The sequence below is a fragment of the Heptranchias perlo genome, chromosome 14 (genome assembly GCF_035084215.1).
Source record: "Heptranchias perlo isolate sHepPer1 chromosome 14, sHepPer1.hap1, whole genome shotgun sequence".
NCBI lineage: Eukaryota > Metazoa > Chordata > Chondrichthyes > Hexanchiformes > Hexanchidae > Heptranchias > Heptranchias perlo.
This window is the reverse complement of record NC_090338.1, coordinates 32457700-32483310: the sequence shown is the minus strand read 5'-3', so window position 1 is coordinate 32483310 and position 25611 is coordinate 32457700. Positions and strand designations below refer to the sequence as shown.

The window sequence follows — 25611 nt, the reverse complement described above, 5'->3', positions numbered from 1 at the left end:
CGGATTCAACTACTTCACTCTCCATCTTAATGGGGAATTCTATCATGTTATGGTCGCTCTTCCCTAAGGGACCCCGCACAACAAGATTGTTAATTAATCCTTTCTCATTGCACAATACCCAGTCTAGAATTGCCTGTTCTCTCGTTGGTTCCTCAACGTAATGGTCTAGAAAACCAGCACGTACACACTCCAGGAATTCCTCCCCCACAGTATTATTGCTAATTTGGTTTGACCAATCTATGTGTAGATTAAAGTCACCCATGATTATAGTTGTACCCTTCTTGCATGCATCTCTAATTTCCTATTTAATGCTCTCCCCTACATCTCCACTGCTGTTTGGGGTCCTATAGACAACTCCCACCGTTTTCTTAGCTCCACCCATACAGATTCCACATAGTGATTTTCCGAGCCAATATCCTTCCTCACTATTGCATTGATTTCCTCCTTTACTAACAACGCTACCCCACCACCTTTCCCTTTTTACCTGTCCTTCTTAAATATTGAATACCCCTGGATGTTCAGCTCCCATCCTTGGTCACCCTGCAGCCATGTCTCTGTAATCGCAACTATATCATAACCGTTAATATCTATCTGCACTGTTAATTCATCTACCTTATTGCGAATGCTCTGCGCATTTAGACACAATGCATTTAGACTTGTCTTTTTAAGATTGTTAGTCATCTTCGTTTTATTTTGCACTATGGCCCTATTTGTTTTTTGCCCTTATTTTCTATGCCTTCCATTATTGCTTCTTCCCTTTCTGGCTTTTGTTTCTATCCTTGTTTCCCCCTCCTCTGTCTCCCTGCTCAGATTCCCATCCCCCTGCCATTCTAGTTTAAACCTTCCCCAACAGCACTAGCAAACACTCCCGCAAGGACATCGGTCCCGGTCCTGCTCGGGTGTAACCCGTCACGCTTGTACAGGTCCCACCTTCCCCAGAACCGGTCCCAATGTCCCAGGAATCTAAATCCCTCCCTCCTACACCATCCCTGCAGCCACGCATTCACCTGGTCTATTCTCCTGTTCCTATACTCACTAGCACGTGGCACTGGTAGTAATCCTGAGATCACTACCTTTGAGGTCCTGCTTTTTAATTTATCTCCTAACTCCTTAAATTCACCTTGCAGGACCTCATCCCTTTTTTTTTAACCTATGTTGTTGGTACCGCTATGGACCATGACAACTGGCTGTTCACCCTCCCCCTCCAGAATGCCCTGCAGCCGCTCCGTGACATCCTTGACCCTAGCACCAGGGAGGCAACATACCATTCTGGAATCACGTTTGCGGCCGCAGAAATGCTTATCGGTTCCCCAGAAAAGTAATTATTCATCCAAGACCCATTAGGTGCCAAGGAGAAAAAAAAACTGGATCAACTTTAGAAGTTGGGGCACTTGGGTTGATTCTGCTCGTGCTCACACAGGTTGGCTAATTTGAAAATATTAATGTTAAGCAAATTTTTTATGTGCATAGGGTGGACTTTTTCACCTAATTTGGGGGAGGGGGCAGGCAATTGAGTGCAGCAGCTCCTAAAGGCTGCCTGCACTTAAAATGGAGGTGGCTGTTCTTGTTTGCCGGCTAAGTGTTTTCGTGGACAACATGGCTAGAGGAGCAGATAGTACTGCCCCTTCACAGAAGAGAGCCAAGAGGTCCTTCTGGATGAGGGGCACTATACGGGAAAGTGGCCATTTTAGGGCAGAAGGGACCCGGTTAAGAGTTATGGCAGGAAGTAGCAAGTACATGACAAAACAATTGCACATTCAGCTCTAAAGTGAACATATTGTTTCCTGGTAATCGCTGATTACTTGATAAACATGCAGCAATTACCTCAATTAAAGCTTCAGCATTTGGTCATTGTGCATCAACTACAATTAGCATGCTGTCCATTTACATCTACTGGAACCAAAGCTAAATAAAAATCCATAGCATGTGCATTACAAAATCAGATACACGGGAGCTATAAATTTAATTTCAGCTTCAGGTTACATATATGAAAATCAACAGCAAAGGTTCAAGTACATCATTGGAACCATTGAGAATATTGCCTTATCCACCTTAACTATGCATGTTTTCTTTGTATTAGCTAACAAATAAAACATTAATTGTAATATGTTGTAAGAGTAAAAAAGGCAAAGTATTACAAATACTTCAGCAGATACACAATACCTCCCACTGTGCAACAAAACAGAAAAATGCTTGAAACATTCAGGTCAGGCAGTATCTCCTAGGTTTCGCTCTAATACTAGGAGAGGCTTTGGGGAGTCAGGAGGTAGGCCACTCACTGCAGAATACCCAGCCTCTGACCTGCTCTAGTAGCCATGCACTTATATGCTGGTCCTGTTGAGTTCTGGGCAATGGTAACCCCCATGATGTTGCTGGAGGGGGATTTGGCAATGGTAATGCCATTGAATGTCAAGGAGAGCTGGTTAGACTCTCACATGTTGGAGATGGTTATTGCCTGGCACATGTGTGGCCCGAATGTTACTTGCCACCTATCAGTCCAATCACCTGGGTGTTGCCTGGGTCTTGCTGCATGCGAGACCTGGAATTTGTAGTGAAGCCTGCCAAGCCAACTAGATCTAATCACTCAATAGCATCCAATAGTATACAATTCTGAACTAAGCAAATCTCACTGCAGCTCCATCTGATTTTTTTTTGTCTGTTCTATTGATATGTTAACCCTTAATGTTTTGTCTAAATTCAGTACAGGTTGCACAACAAATTCAATGCAAACAATACTGTTTGAACCTGAAATCAGAATGCTATATTAAAACAGAGATGCTACAGGTTTTCTCAGTCTAAACAAACAGCCTAAATAAAATAAAGAAATACAGAAGGTAATGATTTTTTAAAAATTCACATAGGCATGCTACAACATCATGACAACTTCAGAACAAATTCCATGACTGAAGATCAGCCATAATCCGATTGAATGGCGGAGCAGCCTGAGGGGCCACATGGCCTACTCCTGCTCCTATTTCTTACGTTCTTACATCACTTCTGGATTCAGATGGATCAGCAAGTAAACAAGCAGAAATTAAGAATTATTTTTTCCACTCAATTTAGAGTGTAGCAAATAAATTGAGGAAACAATGCCCTAAGTCAATTTTTATTAGTTCAAAAGTTACTCTTTAAAAGGACATGGACAGATGAGATTTGTTTCGCTGTTGCTGCTTTCTGGCTTCACTATAAATGGACCCATTATTAACAAGTAGGTTTCATCCTTGAGTATGAAAGGCTCCAGTCATTATATGTGAAGGTCAAAAAATAGTTTATCATCTTTTATTTAATGGTACAATAAAGATCTATTTTTTTTAAAAACTCAAGATACACATATAAAAGTGGCAAAACTGTTTCTCCTCCTAATGACAACTTGCATTTATATAGCACCTTTAATGTAGTAAAACATCTCAAGGCGCTTCACAGGAGTGTTATCAAACAAAACTTTAAGCCGAGCCACATAAGGAGATATTAGGACAGGTGACCAAAAGCTTGGTCAAAGCGGTAGGTTTTAAGCAGCACAAAGTAAAGAATCAAACAGAACATAGAGAATAGTAACATCATTGTACTGTTAAGTGACATCCTGAGTGCCTAGATTATAAAAACTGGTAGTTTACACAATGCTTTTCTTTTATTAAAAAAGTAAACAATTAACTGCTGTATCATTAGATCTTATTCTTTACATTGAAATATAACAAACAGAAAGTTAAGTCAACATTCTGGTGGCTAATTTACTTAGAAAATGCAGTACTTTTGCATTTCATTTGCTTTATCAAGTGACAAATGGGGAGGCATCATAGTTTTCATTTAGTGGGCAAGACAGGGGTGCACCTTTACAAAGCATGATCCTCCTGAACAAAACTAATAAAAGAGCCCCTAATCTGGAACTTGTGCATGCTTGTGACTAGTGACTTGTCCAAAACCAACTCTGTATTAAATACACATCTGTCCATCACATCATACCATAAACTGTATGAAAACTTTATCCCTTACCATGTTCTCAAATTTACAATTACACATTCTTACATAGAATAATAGAGTTGCCTCCTTTAACCTTCAATTTCATACGTCCATGGAGCTACTGAAACTCTGATGTAATACACCACCACCACTAACAATCTCCTCATCCCTAAACAATGCCATCTAAATGTTTCCTCTTAAAATTTGTTTGAAAAGGAAATTTGAAAAGCAAACAATGTAAATCCACATTATACAACAGCCAATTAAGCATTTGCTCAGCCGATGGCTGCAATTAAACCATTTCATGAAGGAAGATATCGGATTAATTTTTAATATATGCTGTAAACAGAACACATGCTAAAGGCCTACTAAATATTTATACATCACTCACTTCACTAACCATAATTAATTAAAAATTGCAACCCAAAGGCCTTTGCAGTGTTTCTTTTATACTCTGGACTCATTCAGAACCACATGCACATCACATTGTTGTCGAGATCTACAAGCAACACCTCTTTTGTAGTTTCAACTTACTTTTGAAAGAATGAACAGTAGACTTCATGTTCTTAAATTTTAAAAGTACAAAAAATGAACTCACACAGATTTTTACTGTTTTACCATCTCCTTATAATGCATGAAGTATAGATAATAAAGATTATACCATATGTCCAACAGCAACACTGTAGAACAAGTGTAACATCACACCAAGGGCTCGATTTTCGCACCCGCGATCGGGTGCGTTCGTGGCGGGGGGGCTGCGAAAATCGGGGATTCCCGGGGCGGGTCTGGAGCCCGGCTCCAACCCGCCCACTTCCGGGTTTCCCACTGACACACTCACATGCGCGCGCAGCCCCCGCATGTGGGACTCCCGCCGGCAATTAAAGCCGGCGGGGTGCCACTTAAATTACTTGAACAGGTACTTCAGGCTGTTTACAGACCTGATTGACCTGTTATTTTAGCAGGGATGGGATTTTGCAATTGACTGAGACTGTTTCCCATACCCCAGTTCAAATGGACGTGTTGCAGCCACCAGCCTGTGGCAGCTGCAAAGGTCCATTTGACAGGTTGGGGGGGGGGAGACCCTCACTCATCGCAGGAGGCCACTCTGTTAATTGGGACAAAGTTTTGGCCTCCACCACCCTCCTCCGAACAAGAAAATTCACAAACTTACACACTTACCCCGGTGTCCAGACACATTTACCTACCTTGCGGTCCCCTCAGATGTACATCTTCTGGATGGGGGCCGCCGTAGCTGCAGTCATGACCTCCTCGGAGGGCGAACAGCATCACCAGCCTCGCCATCCACGCCGTCCACCTCTGACACGTGGAGCTCCACAACACAGTGCTGTGACACATCCACCTGCACAGCAGGAGGGAGGGCAACCGCAGAGAAAGATGTGTCGCAGGAGGCACTACCCTCGCCACAGGGTCCACAGACCGAGGCTCAGCTTCCTGGACCTCTCTGACCAGCAGGGCACACGGAGGCTCAAAGTCACTCGACAAGTAGTCGTGGACATCTGCAGCCTCCTTCATGCCGAGCTGCTCCCGGCTGGCCCAAACACCATCTTCTTACCTGTCGCTGTCAAAGTCACCACTGCCCTCAACAACTTCTCCTCCGCATCCTTCCATGGTGCCACCAGGGACACCGCTGACATCTCTCAGTCGTCTGCACAAAAGAGCCCTGCAAATACACCTACGCCCACTCTGCAGTGACACAATGGGTGGCATCAGGTGTGGGTCTTCATCGTGATCCTCAGGAAAGGGCATTATTGCACAAACCAGACAAGATTCGCAAAGACGTGGCAGTAGTGGTGACAATATAATATGTGATGTGAGTTGGTCAGAAATTAAATATAAGTAAAAACCATGACAAACCCTCAAACACCCTTGTGCATCCCCTTCATGCTCACGACACATTTGCCTTACGCTTCCTACTGCACATATGTGATGCATGCCCTGTGGCTGCAGCACCGGTAGTGGCAGGTTGAGTGAGGCTGACCGTGAAAGAGATGCATGAGAGGGTGAGTAAGGGAAAGAGATTATATGAGGATTGGGTTGAGTGGTAGTGGCGGAATGAGTACTGGCGAGGTGAGTAAGCGCAGGTAAGATGAGGATGAGCTTTGAGTGGGTGTGAGGGGTGATGTGACAGAGTAGCGTTGGCATTGCAGAAGGAGATGTGGGGTGGGGGCGGTGATGTGGCAGACGGAAGTATAGGGGAATGAGTAAGTGTACTCACTTCGGCTGACCCACTTAGGTCATTGAAGCGCCTCCTGCACTGTATGCAGGTGGGCGATACGTTGGTGGTGCTGGTGACCTCCTCTGCCACCTCGAGCCAGGCCTTCTTGGTGGCAGAGGCAGGCTGCTTCCTCCCGCCCGCTGGGGGGAAGATCTCTGTCCTCCCCCTCCTCCTCACCCCATCCAATAATACCTGGAGTGAGGCATCTTTAAACCTGGGAGCAGCCTTCCCCCTGGGCTGCTCCAGGCTGTAATTTTTCCTATTTCCTGCAGCATCAGTCAGTGGAGGACTGCTCCTTTAAATAGTGCTCCTCCAGCAGACAGACCTTACTGCGCATGCGCAGTCCGCCCGCCGCACAGCTTAGCAGCTGGAAACCCGGAAGCACAGGTAAGTGGCTCCAATTAGCCTGCGATTGCGTGCGGAACAGACTGATTTCACCAGGCATTCGACCCCCTGCTGCGAACCCGCCGCCATGCTAATATCAGGCCCCAAATCTATTTTCAGTCAAAACAAGGCTTACTATCCACTTTTTCTGCAAGTCTTGTAAATTCCGTAACACTTAACTTTTTTCCAAAAGTTACAAAAGCAGCTTGCAACTTCTAAGACTGCTCTCCAAAATGTATACCTTTCATAAGACTGCTACCATAACCAAACTGCAAATTAGTCACTTGTTACTAACACAAATTTTCTAATTAATAGCTACCACGGGAATCATAATATTTATAGGGATGAGAGCAAGGGGTTGTTATATGTAATTGCAGGAAGAAATTTGATATTAACAAATACTCATTATGACTTTAGGTCTTCGTAAGTGCCTTACTTATGTTAAATAGATACACATCATTACGAAGCACATATCTCCCTTTAAGAGAATTAAATTTCACAGAAATCAATTTCTAAGACACAAAAAAAATACTGAAATCTACCACTCCCTTTAACCTGTTGGCAAGTCAGGGAAACTTATTTCTCTCTGCAGGATTTTTGAAGTGTTCAGCTCATACGCTCTGATGCTGAAGTAGAGATGAATAAAGCTACTGAAAGATCAGGACTCACTTTAATACTGCAATTATACAGTACTAATTGAAAAAAAATTCTCATTTTGTTGCCTCTTCCATTCCAACTCTGGCCTGTTTTTAACTTTTTCTTCTAATCAATCCAAAAAAAAACTTGCTTTTTTCCTTTCTAACTCCCACCCTAGCTAGAAGGAACCTTAACAGAAAAAGTAGAGTTGATTGGCTAAAATAATTTCTCCAAAGACCATCTTAGGTCAACCCAAAGCCAGAACTATGAAAATTAACGTAGCAACATCATAGATCCAATCAAGTCAGTCTCAGACATTTTTTATGCATCATCATAGAAATGAACTGAATATCTTCATTAGTGGTCCCCAAAGCAGCGGTCGGTGCAAACAGATAAATAGTTTCTTCCGCAATCTGCTAAGGCTATTTTTATCCTTTAATAAATGCTGTCCTGGCTTGATTTTAGATGAATGACCTTATCTGCTAAATTTTCTATCATGTACCAAGAAAATAAATGTTTAAAGGATTACATCATACTCTACTTCAAAAACAATACCATGTCAATAATGACAAGCCATTGTGTATGTTACGTTATCACAGGCTATCTGATAACAGATTCAGGCTCTAGAGCATGTATTTTTAATCTGTCCATTCTTTGAATGACAGCCATGACAAACAATGAGCATTATTATGCCTGTATATAATTTTTAATTGCGTATATATTTTAATTTCTAGACAGAATTTTAATGATTCTACAACCAACAATTTTATTTAAGGCACACAGCTCCTCCAAGTTGTCACATAAAAAATGTTTTTAAACTGGAGCATGAAAGTAAAAATCATTTGTTCGTAAAAGGATTAAAAAAAAATTCTTAGCAAAATTTCTGTGAAAGTACTAAGTATGATTAACATCAGCGATTTCTGCATTTTTGGCTCCTTCTGCAGGTAACAAGTGGTTTGCATTAGGAATTACCTTGCTTAAAGTTTAAAAAATACATTCCAATTTTAGAATACAGATAATTGATACATTTATAGCAATGGTTTATGTCTCCAATGAACTTCTACAGCTTTTTTTCAAAACAAAAACTGCTACTAAAACTAAGCACCAAGTCAAGATGCATTAAAAAAAGCTGAGCACCAATTTACTATTGACTTATATATCATTGCACAGATTAACTTCAAATAAGTGGCTGGCCAAAAAATGCAAAAGGTAAAAAAAAGTTACCAAAAACTTTAGACTTTTCAACTTCCAGTTTTCAACTAATACATAAGCTCAGATTGTACCATGTGGTGTGCGAAAATCTTCAACTACAGAATGCCAATTAAGATCCTTTCCCCAAAAATGAAGGCTGTAAACAAAATATAAATTAAAATCTCAATCTACGTATTGTATAATGTATATATATATATTATATTTTGCAGAAAATACACCATTAAATGCCACATTGGGTGATAAAAGATTTACTTTTGTTTGTTTGGAAATTAAGGTAATATAAAAGAAAATTCATAGCAAGACATTAATGTAGGATTTATGCCAGAAACAAAGCAGGAAAAATAACAAATGCTACATGCGTAAGTTGCACCAGGGGAATTCCACTTGGAAGCGTGATAAACTCCATATTCAATGGTTTATGGCTTAGTCTGTTAATTCCACGTGTGATATAAAAATCAATTACAAAAAAAAACTACATCAATTGAATTTTAGGGTAGACTATTATTAAAGTGCTTAATACCTCCCAGGCTTTTATGTGATGAAGCTTCCAATTTTCTCCAGAAGATTGTCCGCAATCTTGAAAATTCTGTTAGTAGGGATTAAAGTTAGAAATTACAGATAAGTACAGCCCCAACAACTGTAAAGGTTCAAATATCATTAATAAGAGCTCAGTTCTAGCAGTTTATCACAGGTAATCCTAAACTCAAAAGTTAACATTAATTTTGATCTCCTTCAAATCTTTATTATACTATGGTATTAAATTTGTACTTTTGACTGCTCTTAAATGTTAATGAAATAACTATTTCATCTTGCAAGTTATTCTTTATACAAGACACTAAAACAATGAAAACCATTTAGTTTATTCATTCTAAAGACAACTTGGGTAATGTTTCAGTCTCACACGCCCTCCCCCGCAAAGAGAACATAGTATGCACATATACTTCCAGAGAGACAAATACGCCCACAAAAAGTCAATGTCAAACTCAAGCTCTGTGTCACAGCACATCCCCAGTACTTCTATCTATCTCCACAAAATATACCATAAAATTACACTCATGTAGCAGCTTTCAACCAGGGGCGGCACTACCTTGTGGAACCCTCTGGGTTACATTTACATTTGCACTAAACTATAGTGTATTAAATCAAATAAACACCAAGACAAATAACATTTTTGATACATTAAGGCAGTTTCAATGGCAGCACAGTAACAGGCCATTGGGTCGCACCGATGTTTTTCTTCACGTTAAGTCATCTAGTGTAATTCCATTCTCCTGCTAGGTCCGCGAACCGTTGAATTTTGCTCTTTTTCAAGCAACTATCTCATTCCCTTTTAAAAGAAATTATGGATTCTGATCAACAATGATTTATGTAAAGAGAATTCCACATTCTAACCACCCCTTGCGCAAAGAAACTTTTCCAAACTTCCCCTTTAATCTAGCTCCAACCAAGTGCTGCAAATGGAGCCCCAAAATGAGAAAACAATTTCAAGCAATTTATTCTGATTTTTTAATGGATTTCTTGAAAGTCTATCATATGCATGCACTGGACACACATACAATTTTTATACATCTTAATCGATTTCCCACGACATCGATCATAGTGATAATATATTGTGTGTTACATGTATAATCACTGGAGTATATACTGTTTTATGCTATGTACAGTAGATCAGAACACTGATTTATGGTGATTGAATAAGTTACATTGTGTTTCTATTGCGGAGCATTGTAGAAGTGTTAATATCTTCAGAATCAAATTCTATTGTTATGTGCATGTGTGGAAACTGTAAATCAGTGGCCTCGATTACTATTTTTCTCAAGGCAGTAGTGACTACCGTGTTTAAAGGGGTAGTATAATTCAATTTGTCTTTATAAGCAGCAGAATCATTAATACTGACCTTCTATTTATTGCACATGACCTGCCAAGTAAAAAATTAACTTACCTATCTACACTGTTCCCAAAATCTGAACATGGGAATCACATGATTAGTAAATCTCAGTCACAATTAGTCAATGTCAACAATGGGACCATTGACTTTTTAATAATCACGAAGTTAAGGACAAATCCCGATATTTGCAGCAGAAATCTCATTCTGCAGCCACCATCCCAGTTTCCGCTGCTCCCTCCAAGCACCCTAGACCACCCCAGTCACCTCACTGATTCTTCCCTTCAAATCAAAGCTTTCTCTTAGCCCAAGGCATGAGACTCGCCACCTCCAAATATTCTCCAACTTGCACACACTGCACCAGTTCCTGGATTGGCCACATTAGCTGTGGCTTTGGTTCCAGATATAATGCAACAGTGAGATAAATACCGTCCGACCTGGAATACAAATGCATCCCAACTTCAGCTCCCTTGCTAATACCCCTTTAAACCCCTCTCCTTTCAACCCAGTCCTCCAGCCTCCTTTTCCCTTTTATTTCTCCAGCCATTAGAAGATCAGAGTCTTGATCCAGGTTTTCATAGGAGGCAAGAAATGGACCACATACAAAGGGGAAATGTCATGATGTGGAGATGTCGGTGATGGACTGGGGTGGACAAATGTAAGGAGACGCACAACACCAGGTTATAGTCCAACAGCTTTATTTGAAATCACAAGCTTTCGGAGCTTTGCTCCTTCATCAGGTGAAGTCACTGCCCTTCACCTGACGAAGGAGCAAAGCTCCGAAAGCTTGTGATTTAAAATAAAGCTGTTGGACTATAACCTAGTGTTGTGCGACTCCTTACATAGGGGAAATGTGTGAGAGAGACAGAGGGGTAAATTTTAACCGCCAAGAACAGGGGGTTGGGGATGGGTGGGAGGTTAAAATAACAAGCTTTTGGAGCGGGACCGCATCCCAGCTCCAACTCGCCCATTTCTGGGTTTAACCCAGGCAGGTTTGGATGCATGTGAACAGCAAACACCAAGAAGTCCCGCCCCACTTAATGCCAGAGGGGCCGATACTTAAAAGGGCAATGTACCTCATTGAGATACTTGAGGGACTTAATATTTTGTGTATTGGAAAATGAAAATGAATTTAACCTTACTTGGTCGGGTTTCCGATCGCTTCTGAGTCACGTCAGGTGAAAGCAGGCGGGAAGGGCCAGATCCATGTGGTGAGTGCCTTTAGTGCACTGCTTGTGGGCCCGGAGGAGCAGGAGTATTTCATCAAGGCTCAACAAGCTCACCTGACCAAAAGGAACCCTGAGATCGGTCATCCCCCTCTCCCATTAACATGATGGACCCCACCTACCTCCGACTCTTCATCCAACCTCCTCCCCACGCCGCCGACCCCCTACCGGATCACCTCCCTGTGCCCCCAGGTCTCCTCCCCGCGCCCGCACCCCCCACACCGGATCTCCTCCCCGCGCCCCCCACACCGGATCTCCTCCCCGCGCTGCCCCACCGGATCAACTCCCCGCGCCACCCCACCGGATCACCTCCCCGCGCCGCGGCCCCCCCCACCGGATCTCCTCCCCGCGCCGCCCCACCGGATCACCTCCCCGTGCCTCCCCACCGGATCACCTCCCCGCGCCGCGGCCCCCCCCACCGGATCACCTCCCCGCGCCGCCCCACCGGATCACCTCCCCGCGCCGCCCCACACCGGATCTCCTCCCCGCGCCCCCCCCACACCGGATCTCCTCCCCGCGCCCCCCACACCGGATCTCCTCCCCGCGCCCCCCACACCGGATCGCCTCCCCGCGCCGCCCCACCGGATCGCCTCCCCGCGCCGCCCCACCGGATCACCTCCCCGCGCCGCCCCACCGGATCGCCTCCCCGCGCCGCCCCACCGGATCGCCTCCCCGCGCCCCCCACCGGATCACCTCCCCGCGCCGCGCCGCCCCACCGGATCACCTCCCCGCGCCGCCCCACCGGATCACCTCCCCGCGCCGCCCCACCGGATCACCTCCCCGCGCCCCCCCACCGGATCACCTCCCCGCGCCCCCCTACCGGATCACCTCCCCGCGCCCCCCCACCGGATCACCTCCCCGCGCCACACCCCCCACCGGATCGCCTCCCCGCGCCACGCCCCCACCACCGGATCGCCTCCCCGCGCCGCGCCCCCACCACCGGATCACCTCCCCGCGCCGCCCCCCACCACCACCGGATCACCTCCCCGCGCCGCCCCCCCACCACCGGATCACCTCCCCGCGCTGCGCCCCTCCCCGGATCTTCTCCCCGCGCCACGCAACCCCCCCCCCCCCGATCTCCTCCCCGTGATCTCCTCCCCATAACACCCCCACTGGATCACTTCCCCGCGTAGCCCCCCTTCCTGGATCTCCTCTCCGATCCATCAACCCTCCATCCCTCTGATCCCCGGGTGCGGCCTGCGGCAGCAGGCCTTCCTGCCTGACAGCAAGCCAGCCTGTCAATCAGGCTGGTTGCCGAGTACGAAACCCATAAGTAAAATTTATTGGCCTCATTAAAGTCACGATTTGTCTGCTCACTTATCTTCCGGGTTTCGCACCTGATAACCTGCCCCCCACCCCCCCACCGCTCCCTTCCCTACTCAAAGTGAAAATTCTGCCTGGAGTGTGGATAGGAGACGTCCACAAGAAAGACTGGGAGAAAAGAGAAACTTATAGTGAAACACACAAAAAGACAGAAAGAGACAGAAATAACCGGAGAATGAAAGAAACTATTACATTTTGTCCATGATCATTACCACAAGATCAACTGGTAAACATAAAGACATTGACTGAAACTAAAGCTTCACAAAGAATAGACTTAGGAAACTGCAACTCCATGTTTCCACTCACCTGCAATATGACCCCTATTTCCCAGGCAGAATGCTTTACTGACCCAGAAGCAGTAGGACTAGCTATGTCAGGAATATACTTACACAACTTTTTAAAAAAAAAAAAAAGTTACAATAATAATATTGAGAGTGATGAGCAAGCAGCTCAGTTAGCATCATAACCAAGAGTATAAAGTTCAAATAGTTTACAACTGCCAACCAACTGAACCAAATATAAAAAAATGTTTTGCTGTTGGCCCCTTTTTTAGAGCACTTATTAGTCCACAAAAACCACATGATATGAAAAATTCTAGTTACCAGGAAGCCTATATGTGGAGAAAAGTAAATGAGCTGTGCTGAAGTAGGGAGCTGCTTCAAATATAATCAACTTGGCACTTTTCTCACACACTGTACCAGGGGTTGAAGTTAACTATTTAAATTAGATTCTCCAAATTATGGGAAGAAATTACTTATAAGTTTAGTTTACAGCTAATTACTAGAATGATAAAATGGAGAAAACAAGATGCCGCTTTCCAGAACATTCCTGGCAGCAGTGCAAGCACTTCTTCCGGCTTAAAGCAGCCAGGTGTGACACATAGCTCAAAAGTCTCAGACTGGGACCGTCGCATACAGGGAGATACAGGGACCATCTTACCCCAGGAAAAGGGATCCTGACAATTTACACTTCATGTTGCCCTTATGCAAAGTGCCCAAACACAACGGCTTGAGCCGGTTCTGAAGTCTCTCTCTGGGAGCTTCACTCAAATGCTATATATCTGCCACCTTTTAAAAAGTTATGTTGGAAAGAAAGATCTGAGGAGAGAAGAAGGAATAATGGGCGGGATTTTTTTTACTGATTTAAGAGCTGTTTAATAGTGTCTACTTTTTCTGGATGTGAATTGATGACTGCTAAATGGGGCCTCAACTTTTACCATATATATTAATGACTTGAATGAAGGAATAGAGAATGGTATATCCAAGTTACGAAGCACAGTAACTTGTGTGGATGGAAGCAAGAAGTTATAAAGACTAAGGGAGTGTGCAAAACTATGGCAGATGAAGTTCAATGGGAGGAAGTGTGAGGACATCCACTTCGTATCTAAGAAAGACAAATCAGAATATTTTCTTAATGGTGAGAGAATAGGGTCTGTGGAGGAGCAAAGGTATTTAGGTGTCCATTTACACAAATCACTAAAAGCTTGTGCACAGATACAAAAAGTAATTAAAAAGGCAAATAGAATGTTAACCTTTATCTCAAGGGGGCTTGAATACAAAGGGGAGGAAGTTATGCTTCAGTTGTAGAGCCTTGGTCAGAAACCATCTGGAGTACTGCGTTCAGTAGAGCAGATTCATCAGAATGATACCAGAACTTAAAGGGTTAAATTATAAAGAGAGAAGCCTAGAGTTTCCACTCGATTGCACTGGTGTTTTCAGTGCAATCCGGCCAAATCAGCGCAAAATATTGAGGAATTTTGAATTACACCGGGTGTAACTTGCACCTGGTATAAGTCATGTTTCCGCAATGTTTTGCACTGGCTAAAAAACCCCGCTGAAATTAGCCCCGCCCACAAAACTAGTCACCCCCCCCCCCAGCTCGAAACACCAAGGATGGCAAGTTTCCACCGATTGCGCCCGCCTGTGGCCATTCGAGAGGGGTTTTAAAGTTAAGCTAGCTTTCTTAGGCGCAAAGGCACTGTTTAAATGTTTTTAAATATTAAAAAATATTAATTTAGTAAGAAACTGACTAGTGTACACAATGAAAGTAGTAAATAGTTCAGTATAGCTATTTTGAGTCATTTTCAGTGATTTTAAATCAGGTTACTCACAAAGAACTGGAGACCATTATCAAAAATGCTTATTTTTAGTGATAAATGCATTTTCAGCTGTTTTAATGAAATGGCATTGGGTTACCACTCTTAAATACATCAATGAATAATTTTTATTGCAAAAAAAATCACATTATGTTAAGCTGCCAAATTGCGCTGATTCATGGCAGATTTTACGTTTGCGATTATGTTAATGCATTTTAGCGGAAACTTGGCAATTCTTGGTCTAATTTGCGTCAGCGCTGTATAAACTTGGTTTGGAATCCTTTGAGTTTAAAAGGTGTGATCTAATTGAGGTCTGTACTGATAAAGGGATTCAATAGGGTAGATACTGAAAAACTATTTCCCCTGGTGGGGGAATCCAGAACAGGGGGCATAATCTTAAGACTAGATCTAGGTCATTTAGGAGTGAAAACAAAAAGCATTTTTTCTCACAAAGGGTAGTCAAAATCTGGAACTCCCTCCCTGAAAAGGCTGTGGATGCTGGGTCAATTGAAATTTCAAGACTTAGATCGATAGATTTTTGTTAAGTAATGGTATCAAGGGAAATGGAGCTAAGGTGGGTAAATGGAATGGAGGTACATCAGCCGCAATCTAAATGAATGGGGGGCTGAATTTCCTACTCCTGTTCCTATCTTCTATGTTGCTATGTTCCCACACAATTTTTTTTTCCTGTGAGCAACACCACAAAAGATTAACTAGTACACAACTCCTGCAACAAAAACTTGTATTTATATAACATTTTTAATGCAAAAAATACCTAGGCACTTTAAAAAAAGGGGAAAACAATGGACAAATGGAGAGATGACCAAAAACTTGACTGAAGACCTGAGTTTTAGTAGGTTTTTAAAAGTGGAGAGGTAAGTCAAGAGGTATAGAAGTTTAGGTCATGGGATCCAGGCAGTTGGACGGAGGCAGCTGATGGCTCTGGTGCCAATGCTGGGGTGAAGTGAGGGAGAAAAATTCAAAGGTGCAGGAAGGAATGCAAGGCTGGAGGAAATTGCAGAGATAGGATGGAGCCAGGTCATGGAGGGATTTGAGGCTAAGGACAAGAATTTTAAATTAATGTTAAGGGATGGAATCGTAGGTAAGCAAATATAGGGCTGATTGGTGAATGGGAATTAGTGTAAGGCAGGATGTTGGTAGACGATTTTTGGACAAATTGGGCCAGAATTGACTGTCAAAATAAGGGTCAGGCTAACGACGCTCACCATCATTTATGTGCAAATCGCACAGCAACTTCAGGAGAGGGCAGATGCGAGGTTAAACGCAAAAATCCGGAAGTTGTTGTCTGAGATGCGCCATTCCACCGTTAGCTTCACGAAAACAGCATCTAACTGTCTGACTCACCATTCAAATGCATTGAACGGTGTGAAGTTCCTGTACTTGCATGGTAGAAACGAAATAAACTCGCCACAGAAAGTTAGGGCTTGTTCATTTCAGTTTATATACTCTTTTTAACAGCATGAAGTCTTAATGACTGCCAAACAACCTCTCTGGCACTGAAAATTAACTTTTACAAGTGTGGAGTCTCATTCCTTCAGATTTTAATTGTTGTTGGAGTTTTAAAAAAAAAATTCAATTAATTTTTTTTACTTTTTCTTTGTCTCTTGTTTCTCTCTCTTACTCCAATCTTTCTTTCCCTCTCTATTTCACTTTCTGTACCTGATTTGACATTGAATTCACTAGTCTAACTGGTTCAAGCTCTGCGCCGTTCATTAACAATGCTTCAATCTGATTGGTTGAGGAGATACACAGCTGCTTGCCCTGTTCACCCAGTCCCAGGTGCCCTTGTAGAGGGTGCCGTGCTGTGCTGTGTGGATCTCTCACACACAGCAACTTGCCATGCAAAAGCTCATGGAAATTAAACGGACAAGGGAAAGTCGCCTGCCGTTCGTTCGCTGGCTACTGTAAATTCTAGCTTGTTGAGTTTTATGAGTGTACAGGATGGGTGTCTAGCAAGGAAGGCAATGCAAAAAATAGTCTAAAAGTGTGAATAAGAGGATGAGGATGGGGTCAGGGTCACAGAGAGATAATCTCGCAAAGGTGGAATTAAGCAATCTTGGCAGGATATGGAAGTTGAAGCTCAACTCTGGGTCAAACAGAACACCAAGGTTTGCACAATCGGATTCAGCCTAAGGGAGTGGCCGGTGAGGTGAATGGGGTCAGTGCTAAGAAGCCAGAGCTTGTGTCAGGGGACAAAAGTGAAATTGGAGGAAGTTTTGATTCATCCACAACTCTAACAGCTTAAAAGTTAAAAGCATATACTGTGTAGCTGTTTCATTATCACTCTGGTTTTTATTGATTGCAAGGACATTTCTAGTAGACTGCTGATGATGGCCTGATCAAAAGGTTAAGTATTGTCACAGTCAGGGCAAGTTTAACAAGTACTGATCTGCAGTAGAGAAAAACTTGCACAGCTACATAATTCAGGAAGAACTCCAAATACAGCCATCAAAGTGGTAAAACTGTTTTCTCCTCCCAAAAAAAAACAATGGGCACTAATGTTAAGTCAATGAGATAGCGAGTAGGGATATAAACAAACAGCACGTTACCAGCACAAATGCCATAATGCAGCCATGTCAGAATGGGTTGTATTAGGGTTACCAATCCTCCCTGAATGACTGGGAGTTACCTAGAATCGGGGGTTCCTATCCCAAATGCTGCCTCTAGCAGCCCGGAAGATAAACGATTTAAATTTCCCGTTGTCGTGCGCCTTCATGAACAACACTTGTGAGCTACTGTAAATAATTACTGACTGTTGGCCTGGCGTCGAAAGGTTAAACCACATTAATTTTAAACAGAATAATTTCCCAGCTTTTTCCACGGAACTCATCATCAGCTGCTGCTCAGTGCTGGCACCTGCAGAGAACCGCAAACGGCCAGGCGGGGGTCTCTGAAATCAGGGTCGCCCGAGATAGTGGAGGTGGGGAAGAGAGGGAGACTTGAGAATCAGGGAGAGATGGTGACTGGGGAATGAGGGTTCGGGGGCACAGATGGACTCTGGGGAATGGGAGCTGGGGGGGAGAAGAGATTGAATGGGGGCTCGGAGAGGAAGGCTGGGGAATGGAGGTTTTTTTTGGAGGGGCGGGGAAGAGAAACAGATGGAGACTGGAGGGTTCGAGGAACAGGTGGAGACTGGTGAATGGGGACTCGGGGAAAGAGGGAGACTGGTGAATGGGGGGTTGCGGGGAGGGGAGGGGGGGCAGATGGTGACTGGGGAAGAGAGGTTCGGGGATGGGGATGGTATTTCCCGCAGAGCCGGGAGCAGCAACGTGGTGAATGGGAGCGGCACTGAGAGAGGAGCAGCCAGTAAAGGGGTAAATGAAATCTGGGGACCTTACTGTGGATAAACAAAAGATTATTTCCAATGGTGGGCGAATGGGGAACTAGGGAACAGAAACCAAGGAGTCTCACTGGAAGAAACAAAGGAGAAGGGAGGAGGTATGTTCTTGAACTGAGGGCGATTAAATTGTGGGATCCTTCACCGCATGTGGCTATTAATGTAAGGAATCTTACAACACCAGGTTATAGTCCAACAAATTTATTTTAAAATCACAAGCTTTCGGAGATTATCCCCTTCGTCAGGTGAATGAGTGAAAAGGTTCTCAAATCGCATATCTTATACTAGTCATGATGTGGAGATGCCGGTGATGGACTGGGGTTGACAATTGTAAACAATTTTACAACACCAAGTTATAGTCCAACAATTTTTATTTGAAATCTACAAGCTTTCGGAGGCTTCCTCCTTCGTCAGGTAAACAGGCCAGTCACGGAGTGGCTATTAAGGTAGAGACTAAAACTTCATTTCAAGGGGAATTGGATAAATATTTGATCATGTGATCCAATGTCACGTGAACGAGAATGGTCAAATGTCAAATGGTCAGAAAGTTACATGATCAAACCTTCAGGATTGCCTACAACCTAGGTCTGCATGAATATTGTTGCAGCGATAGTGATACTGCAGAGTATTCAGCCCAGGTTTAGCCTCCCCTCGACAGACCTGCCTGATGATTAACGTTCAGAGCAACCCTAGTATTGCTGGAGGCATTGACTCATTACAAGACTTTGTTTATTTAAACTGTCCACTCATTAAACCCCAAGGAACCTCTCTGCACAGCAACCCATTCGGAAGCCTTCAACTTCTAGTTCCAAAGTCTGACTCCGTTCTTAGCGGCAAGGCCCTGACCTCCTTCTGCAGCTCCACACGCATTCCCTAATATATCACATCAAGACTGCCTCCTTCCCCATCACAAAACAGTTCGTTATTACAGTAACGAACAACGGTAATTGCTTACGTTCCTACATACTGCGCCAACCTCCATTTCACCACCTAGCGATGGTCGACGGCACTTACCGCTAAACACCGTCTTTCTGATTGACGTGAGAACTAGCCATTCAGAAGTGAACTGGGAAAGAAACAACCAATCGACATGCCTCATAGGCGGGCACACTTCGTAACCTGGACAATTCGCAAATTACGGTGAAAGAGGAGGTTCTTTAATGATTGACATCTAAAGTGACCAGTGAGAAGTCGCCTGTTGCCTAAACGGGTGAGAAGCAGTCCCAATGACGATTATCTGGAGGGCCGCGCGATGCACTGCGGGAGCTGTGGTCCAATTCCCAATAGGCGCTGCGAAAAACGGTTTTAGTAAACTACAATCCCAGGATGCAACGGTGTCAGAAGAGCCGTTCCCTGGCTGATGGCCCTGTCACGTGGCTCAGACCCTGTGTTGAACGTGGATGGCTGTCACGTGCAGTTTCTCGTGTTGTCTTGTCGCGCTCGTGTCTGCTACGCATGCCCAGACAAGCAAATTGTTTAACAAATACTCAAAACAGAAAATATTCAGCAAAGTCAGGTGGCATCTTTGGAGAAAGAAACAGAGTTAACGTTTCAGGTGATGACCCTTAGAACTGGAGGAAGTTGAAGAGTAAACAGTTTTTAAGGAAGTACAGAGCCATGCAAAAGGGGAGGAAAGAACAAAAAAAATGATAGGGTGGAGGGCAGGAGTGATTAAATGACAAAAGGGATGATGGTGCAAGGCAAGGAGGGTGGTAATGGGACAAGTAAAGAAATAAAAGATGGGTCTAGAGGAGCTGTAAATGACAACATCATCACCAGCACTTGCCTGAAAAAAATGGGAGCAATGGTTATGATCTGAAGTTATAAATCAATGTTGAGTCAGGAAGGTTGTAAAGTGCCTAATGGAAAGTTTAGGTGCTGTTTCTCGACCTTCCGTTGAGCTTCACTGGAACAGTGTAAGAGGCCGAGGATAGAGAGGTCAGAGTGGGAGTGGGATGGGGAATTAAAATGGTAAGTGACCGGCAGGTCAGGGTCACGCTTGCTGACTGAGCAAAGGTGTTCAGCAAAGCGATCACCCAATCTGAGTTTGGTCTCCCCACTGCACACCGCATTGTGTACAGTGAATACAGTATACTAAATTGAAAGAAGTACAAGTAAATTGCTATTTCACCTGGAAGGAGTGTTTGGGATCCTGGATGGTGGGAAGGGAGGAGGTGAAGGGGCAGGTGTTGCATGGGACGTACACGGTCGAGGGCCCTGTCAACTACAGTAGAGGGGAATCCTTGGCTGAAAAAAATGGAAGACACATCAGAAGCACTGGTGTGGAAGGTGGCATCGTCAGAACAGATGTGGCTGAGACAGAGAATCTGGAGAATGGAATAGAGTCCTTTCAGGAAGCCGGGTGGGAGGAAATGTAATCAAGGTAACTGTGGGAGTCGGTGGACTTATAATAGATATTGGTTGACGGCCTATCCCCAGAAATGGAGATAGAGGAGTCGGGGAAGGGAAGGGAAGAGTCGGAGATGGACCATGTGAAGGCAAGGGAAGGGTGGAAATTGGAAGCAAAGTTGATGAAATTTTTCTGTTCGGGGCGAGAGCAGGAAATGGCACTGATCCAGTCATCAATATACCGGAAAAAGAGGTGAGGGAGGGGAACCTGAGTAAGACTGGAACAAAGAATGTTCCATGTATCCCACAAAAAGGCAGGCCTGGCTAGGACCCTTACGGGTTCCCATAGCAACAGCTTTTATTTGGAGGAAGTGACTGGAGTCAAAGGAGAAGTTGTTCAACGTAAGAACAAGTTCAGCCAGGTGGAGGAGGGTGGTGGTGGATGGGGACTGGTTGGGTGTCCATTCATGGAAGAAGCGGAGGGCCCGCAGAGGGATTGGACATCTATGATGAAAAGGAGACGGTTAGTGCTGGGGAACTGGAAACTGTTAAAGTGGAGGAGGGTGTTAGAAGAGCCGCAGATGTAAGTTGGAAGAGACTGGACAAGGGGAGAAAAAATAGAGTTGAGATAGGAGGAAATAAGTTTCGCGGGGCAAGAACAGGCTGAAACGATGGGTCTCCCGGGGCAGTCCTGTTTGTGGATCTTGGGAAGGAGGTAGTAGCGGGCTGTACAGGCTTGGGGGACTATGAGGTTGGAGGCCGTGGGAGGAAGATCTCCAGAGATAGCATAATCAGGTCAGATAATAAGTGGGAATGGCAAGGTTTTTTGTGAGTTTCTTTTAAACAATCTTGTGTATAAAAAGCAACATGACTTTAATTATAGATTTAATTCCCATGATCTACCTTCTTCCTCTGAAGACTTAGTTAAGACTTTACAATTCCCTTATTTTAAGAGTCAGAACCTGAGTAAATTCTTCACAATCATCAACAATTTTAATTTAAATATAGTTAACAACTTGCATAGTTCACTGGTATTGTCCACATGGATTTTAGTAAAGCATTTGACAAGGTCCCAAATGGCAGACTGGTCAGAAAGGTAAAAGCCCATGGGATACAGGGAAATGTGGCGAATTGGATCCAAAATTGGCTCAGTAACAAGAAACAAAGGGTAAAAGTCGATGGATGTCTTTGTGAATGGAAATCCGTTTCCAGTGGTGTGCCACAGAGCTCAGTGTTGGGTCCCTTGCTGTTTGGGGTATATATTAATGACTTGGACTTGAATGTAAAGGGCATGATTGGCAAATTTGCAGACAACACAAAAATTGGCTGTGTAGTTGATAGCGAAGAGGATAGCTGTAGACTCTAAGAATTTATCAATGGGTTGGTGGAGTGGGCGGAAAAGTGGCAAATGAAGTTCAACCTGGAGAAGTGTGAGGTAATGCACTTAGGGAGGACAAACAGTAAAAGGGAATACGCAGTAAATGGGAATATATTGAGAGGGGTAGAGGAAGTGAGAGACCTTGGAGTGCATGTGCACAGGTCCCTGAAAGTGGCAGAACAGGTAGATAAGGTTGTGAAGAAGGCATACGGAATTCTCTCCGTTATTAGCCGGAATACAAAAGCAGGGATGTAATGATGGAACTGTATAAAACACTGGTAAGGCCACAGCTGGAGTATTGTGCGCAGTTCTGGTCACCACATTACAGGAAGGACGTAATTGCTCTGGAGAGAGTGCAGAGAAGATTTACAAGAATGTTGCCAGGGCTTGAAAATTGCAGCTACGAGGAGAGATTGGATAGGCTGGGGTTGTTTTGCTTGGAGCAGAGGAGGCTGAGGGGGACTTGATTGAGGTGTACAAAATTATGAGGGGCCCAGATAGAGTAGACAGGAAGTACCTGTTTCCCCTAGCGGAGAGTTCAAGAACTAGAGAACCTAGATTTAAGCTGATTGGCGGAAGGATTAGAGGGGACACGACGAAAAACTTTTTTACCCAGAGGGTGGTGGGTGTATGGAATTCGCTGCCCGAATTGGTGGTAGAGGCAGGGACCCTCAACACTTTTAAAAAGTACCTGGACCTGCACCTAAAGTGCTGAAAGCTGCAGGGCTACGGACCGGGTGCTGGAAGGTGGGAGTAGAATGGGCACCTGGTTGTTCTTCGAGCTGGCGCGGACACGAAGGGCCGAATGGCCCCCTTCTGTATCTTTTCTATGGTTCTATTTTTTTTATATCAAAGATAAATGTAGGATTTATGAAGCCGTCCCTGAAACCCCAGAAAATAAATGCTATATTTTACCCCGATAACATTTTCCTCAGATTTAAAAGTCTGGTGCAGCCTAAGGAAAATATTGTAAAGATAAAAATTCAACCAACTGTTGAAGGCTTGAGGTGTAGCCAAACCCACTGAAGATTTGGAGGCCACATTAGTTCCCTCTGAGCTGTTAAAAGCATAATTCAAAGCCCTTTCTCTTTTTGCATTTATTAATGCTGTGGCCATCATGCTTGAAATCCACCCTCAACTCTAAAACTCTCCATTTCAATCATTTTTTAAAAATGTGTTCTCAGGATGTGGGCAATGCTGGCTGGGCCGCATTTATTACCTATCCATACTTGCCCTTAGAAGGTGGTGGTCGGCCTTCTCCTTGAACGGCTACAGTCTTTGTGGTGATGGTGCTCCCACAGTGGTGTAATGTGGGGAATCCCTTTCTAAGGTTCTGTTCCATGAAGACAGCTCACTCTCCAGCTTTTTGTCAAAATGACCAATCTTCATGTGTGAGCTTAGAATGTGAGTGCCATCAGGCTAATTTCCACTAAGGAAACTGGATCATATGATGCCCATAAACAATTGATTTTTAAATGTAAGCAAAGTATGATTTTTACATAGGTCACACCGAGATCATTGGATCATCAGTCAATTTGTGCCATTTGTTTTGTTTACAGGTAGGCACTCATATGTGCCTAGTACAATTTTTTATTTGCTCCGAGGATGTGGATGACACCAGTAAAGCAGCATTTTTATTGCTCCTTCCTCTTTATCCTGAGGGCATTAGCTGTTATCCACGTAGTACATTCACAATATATATCAATGATTAGGATGAGGGAACCAAATGTAATATTTCCAACTTTGATGACGTCACAAAACTAGGTGGGATTGTGAGTTGTGAGGAGGATGCAAAAAGGCTTCAAGGCAATTTAGACAAGTTGAGTGAGTGGGCAAAAACATGGCAGATGCAGTATAATGTGGATAAATGTGAAGTTATCCACTTCAGAAGGAAAAACAGAAAGGCAAAGTATTATTTAAATGGTGATAGATTAGGAAATGTTGATGTACAAAGGTGTCCTTGTACACCAGTCACTGAAAGCAAACATGCAGGTGCAGCAAGCAGTTAGGAAGGCAAATGGTATCTTCGCCTTCATTGCAAGAGGATTTGAGTACAGGAGCAAGGATGTCTTACTGCAGTTATACAAGGCCTTGGTGAGACCACATCTGGAGTATTATATGCAGTTTTGGTCTCCTTACCTAAGAAAGGATATACTTGCCATAGAGGGAGTGCAGCGAAGGTTCACCAGACTGATTCCTGGGATGGCAGGACTGTCGTATGAGGAGAGATTGGGTTGACTCGGCCTGTATTGACTAGAGTTTAGAAGAATGAGAGGGGATCTCATTGAAACGTATAAAATTCTGACCGGGCTAGACAGACTGGATGCAGGGAGGATGTTTCCCCTGGCTGTGGGCTCTGGAACAAGGGGTCACAGTCTCAGGATAAGGGGTAGAACATTTAGGACTGAGATGAGGAGAAATTTCTTCACTCAGAGGGTGGTGAACCTGTCTTTTCTTGCGCAGTAAATTATGCTAATTATTCCCAATTATTTTTTGATATGTCAGTCTATTTTCTTGATTTTTAAAAAATATTATTTCCTCCCTTTGCTCATCACACTATACACCTCCCTGGCTAAAAATCAAACCAGCATATCAAACCAATGCTGCTGTCTGATTAGCCCTCAACTGAGGCAGGAAAACATCCTGAGAATGGCTCTTCTTATACATTTTCTCCCTCCCAGTGTGGTCCACCAACATCTCTACACAATGTCACAGCTGAGGTCAAAACTTAACCCTGTGGAAAATCTTCGACACAAGCATATGACCTGACACACCATTGCAGTCTTCTCAGGCTCACATCTCTAACGGTGAGGAATCTTGGTGCATACATTTCACAAGTTTGTGTACAGGCCATGGCTCATGGCCCAAGAACAGGAAGACTTGCACAGGAATGTGGTAAGACAAATTGTTCATGTACTGATATCCTAGAGTACAATGGTATTTTTTATCTTATAATTAGCAAAATAATTGATTAATCTGAATACTAGTACTGTATTATAAGTCAAATGGTATAATGCCACTAAATTTGACCCCAACATGGTCAGCACCTACCTATCTGAAATCACTGCAGTAAATACATGACAGTGTAATAATTTCCTATTTTGGAAAATTGCATCTTTTTCCAAAATGCTTCTATATTGTATGAAAAAAGAGAAAAGCTTAAAAATTACTTTTGGCAATATCAGCAGATGAATCCTTAACAAGTCTGGGTGATATTCACTTGTGCTATATTTTAATATAAGCATTAACACTCATTTGAAATGGATTGATGCTGCTGCTAAAACAGCATTTGTCCACTAAAATCAGCAACAGTAATATCTAGGCTTAATTTTTTTTAGAAGGGAACAACTATGAATGAGGCTATCTTTTCATACAGTAGAATAAAGCATTTAAGATGCACTATGGAAGATAATGCAAGGATTATGATAGCAGTCCTTCTTCTGTACTTCAGTAAATTTATACATCATCTTTAAAACCTTGCAAAGTTACTGTCTGAGCTCATTCAGCTGCTTCTGCATCCAGGTAATCCAGTGTGTTTGAGGAAAGTGAACCTTGTGGTTCCTGTTGGTTGG

At 43.6% G+C, this 25611-nt stretch overlaps 1 protein-coding gene across 2 annotated transcripts in view; it reads right to left on the bottom strand.

Annotated features, from left to right (window-relative positions):
• The window catches only part of LOC137332411 (F-box/LRR-repeat protein 3-like), a 32416-nt gene extending 13063 nt beyond the window's left edge, over window positions 1-19353 (bottom strand). The window contains exons 1-2 of one of the 2 annotated variants that reach the window (XM_067996222.1): window positions 19327-19353; window positions 8946-9011 (exon numbers count right to left, since the gene is read on the bottom strand). The gene's annotated coding sequence lies outside the window, so the exon portion shown is untranslated. The other variant, XM_067996221.1, reaches the window with a different exon arrangement.
• Between the last annotated feature and the right edge of the window lie 6258 nt (window positions 19354-25611).